This window comes from Danio rerio, chromosome 2 (genome assembly GCF_049306965.1).
Source record: "Danio rerio strain Tuebingen ecotype United States chromosome 2, GRCz12tu, whole genome shotgun sequence".
Classification (NCBI taxonomy): Eukaryota; Metazoa; Chordata; class Actinopteri; order Cypriniformes; family Danionidae; genus Danio; species Danio rerio.
Window position 1 is genome coordinate 42,939,070 of NC_133177.1, and position 3,431 is coordinate 42,942,500.

Genomic DNA, 3,431 nt, shown 5'->3' on the forward strand with positions numbered 1-3,431 from the left:
TCGGCAGATTACATTTTTCAAAAAAATTTAAATCTTGGCGCGAGTATGCCATTTCTCAGCCTGTGCTGAAGTTGTCATGGAGACGCGCGCTCTCACAACCGCATGTCATGGCGCTGCGCTGAACTCCATCCAGTGTGTGAATGTGGTATTATCTTTGCAATCTGTAGGCACTTCGGAAACGAAAGGCGCAAGAAACATAACGTTAATCATAACTCAAATGATCTCCGCCTAAACACTTAACGGTATTTTCTGATGACTTGCAAAAACGTAGTCTCAAAACTTAACTCTGTCACACGCAGCTTGTTGCTTGCTGATCCATGTATGAGGACAGCCTGACGGAGAACATTTAAGCTGCGCTCCTCACCTAAGCAGGTACAGAGCAGAGCTTCAATTTACACTACCACATTGAGATAAAGTTGGTTTTATATTCATACATTCATTTAGTAACAACTCGTGACTCGCTCCATAAATTGTTTACCATGGTACTTTGTCTATTCGTTCTGAAATCACATGCAAGTATGACATGAAAACAACATTACACTAAATGCACTATTTTTTTTGACTGAACAATGTTGTACTTTGAAAGTCATTGGCTGCTAATATGATTTCACCATTAAGAATATGCAAAAATTACCTTTCTGAAATTATATTATTAAGGAGAAAGTCTGAATGTGTAAATATAAAACTAACTTTACCTCAATCACCAGCACTGATCAACACTTAATATTTCCTCGCGCTTAAGACGACATCTCTGCATATCAATGATTACCTGATTAATGCGATCAGTTAAATGAGTTTAAATGTCATTTAGGTCAAATGTATTTTAAAGGTATGATAAAAGTTTTTTTTTTTTTTTTTCAATCTATTTTTTAAAATGTTTACTCTGGAGAGAATATAAACAGCCTAAAAAACAAAGTATGCATATCTATAACACATTAATACAAAATTATGTTATTAAATAAAATAATAACAAAACAAAATATTCAAGACGTGGTAAACAAGACATAGTTTTCTGATGTGCAAATTTTGTAGCTTAAAATATATTTATATCTTAAAAATATAAATATTTTAGTCTATATATTTTTACATCATTAGACAATAAGGTAAGTTTTGTTATTTCTAGCTTTTAAAATCAGCCCTTAAATTTCTTTGTCGTCCTATTCAGTTTTAGAAATTTCAATACTGTTTAAATTAAATCTGTGTTCATCAAATCAAAGCAACTAACATGATAATCAGCTCTATTGCTAACCGTTTTGGAGGTTAACGTTAGACATCATGCAATTGTACTACTTCCACTCTCAGCTAAATGACACTGTGACTTTGTGTACTTACAGAATTGAAGGTCGGGTGTTGCTGACTACAGATAGGAACTACAAGGAAAGTGAAACTTCAGCTAGACCTTGAGTTCAGTTTACAACATGAAGATCCTGCTTTCAACATCTGATCAACACCTGATTTTTTATCTGAGGTAAAAAATAGATAAGTAAATGAAACATAATAATAATATTAATAATTTTTTTTCTAGAATTGTATATTTTGTGGTGTGGGTTTGTTTTATGAAATTCTCTCTTGTTTCTTTTTGCTGTTTGCAGAGTACCAACATGTTACAAATGAGAATTTTCCCCACAAATTCTTTGCACAGCTGGACCACCACCTATTTCATTTGATGACAATTTCAAGGCAAACAGCATCCAAAACTGGCAAGACAGCAGATACCCTGGCTAATCTTTTAAAGGCTTATGATGAGCAGGTATGTTTGGGGTCACGTGTTAAAGTATACATTAAAATATAATTTGAATTTTTTTTTTTTTTTTTTAATTGATTTAAAATCATTTATTCATCATTTATTATACTTGATTTCCAGGAACTGCATGATGTCAGTTCATGACGGACTACTCTTATCAGAGGTCTTTTGGTCTTGCTGCGTGAGCGTGACTTAAGATTCTTTAGGAACACCCTGGTAAGACTTCATTCATTCTTTTCACAATTAGGCATGTTTAATAAAAAGATGAAAGTTTTGAAAACTTTTACTTAACATATTTGTAATCACAGATAGTTGATGAATCATATAATATTGGCTCAGTCATTTTGATACTGTCCTTACATTAATATCCTTGAATTATGTTTTTAGATTGATAATCCTGCTGACTGAAGATGCTTTATTGGCCCTGCATTCACTGAGGGTCTCTGTTGTCCTGAAGAATGAATTGGACACCACCCACAGCACACTTCCAGACCTTTCTTGTCTTGTATGGATTAATGTATGTTCTTCACATAATATATAGTAAAGGACTTTGAACTTGTGCAAAAAGTTTTGCTTGGCATGGATGATGGAAAATAAAAAGTCTCGTAGCATGGAAACCTTAAAGAATGAGTTGATTGTTTTTTTTTTTTTTTACTTAATAAAGACTGTCTCTGGGGTAGTAACTTCAAAACATTTATTTACCTTTAATTGGTAAGGGTGCATTTTATTATATATAGGGATAGTTTGTCCAAATGTAAAATTCTGTCATTTACTAACTCTTCACTTGTCCCAAACCTGCTTGAATTTCTTGTTTCTGTTGAACACAAAAGTTAAGTAAAGCTGACAACCTGTAACCACTGACTTTCTAATAGGAAAACAAATACTGTGGAAATCGGTGGTTACAGGTCTCAGCTTTTTTTTTTTTTTGGTCAAAAATAACCTTTTAAGTGTTCAACAGAAGAAAGAAACTTAAACAGGTTTGGAATAAGTAAATGACAGAATCATAGTTCAACCAAGACTGTATATATATATATATGTATATATATGTATATATATATATATATATATATATATATATATATATATATATATATATATATATATATATATGCTCTCCGTCAAACAGAAATTGGGGGAAAAAATAAATGGGGGCGAATAATTCTGACTTCAACGATATATATATATATATATATATATATATATATATATATATATATATATATATATATATATATATATATATATATATATATATATATACAGTTTCTGTGTAGTTTACACTAAACGAGTCACTTCACAGAATGTGCACTTATTATTTTTTTAACGAATGCCTTATTTTATTTGTGAAACTGACGATGGAGAAGTTAATTTTAAAAAATGCTATCAAAATGTATGAGCTGGGTGATTTAAGTATTTAAAGTTGAAAGAAATTAAAGCAATTAAGTTAATTGGTATTAAAATGTATGAGCTGGGTGACTAAGTATTTAAAGTTTGGAAAAATTAAAACAATTAAGTTAATTGGTATTAAAATGTATGAGCTGGGTGACTAAGTATTTAAAGTTTGGAAAAATTAAAACAATTAAGTTAATTGGTATTAAAATGTATGAGCTGGGTGACTAAGTATTTAAAGTTTGGAAAAATTAAAACAATTAAGTTAATTGGTATTAAAATGTATGAGCTGGGTGAC

General features: G+C 30.7%; 1 long non-coding RNA gene across 1 annotated transcript; it reads left to right on the forward strand.

The window, feature by feature from the left end:
- The first annotated feature begins 1,345 nt into the window (after nt 1-1,345).
- Nucleotides 1,346-2,367, forward strand: LOC137488022 (uncharacterized). Its single transcript, XR_011006897.2, has 4 exons — nt 1,346-1,468; nt 1,593-1,750; nt 1,865-1,960; nt 2,132-2,367. It is a non-coding gene; the product is annotated as an uncharacterized lncRNA (long non-coding RNA).
- The last annotated feature ends 1,064 nt before the right edge of the window (nt 2,368-3,431 follow it).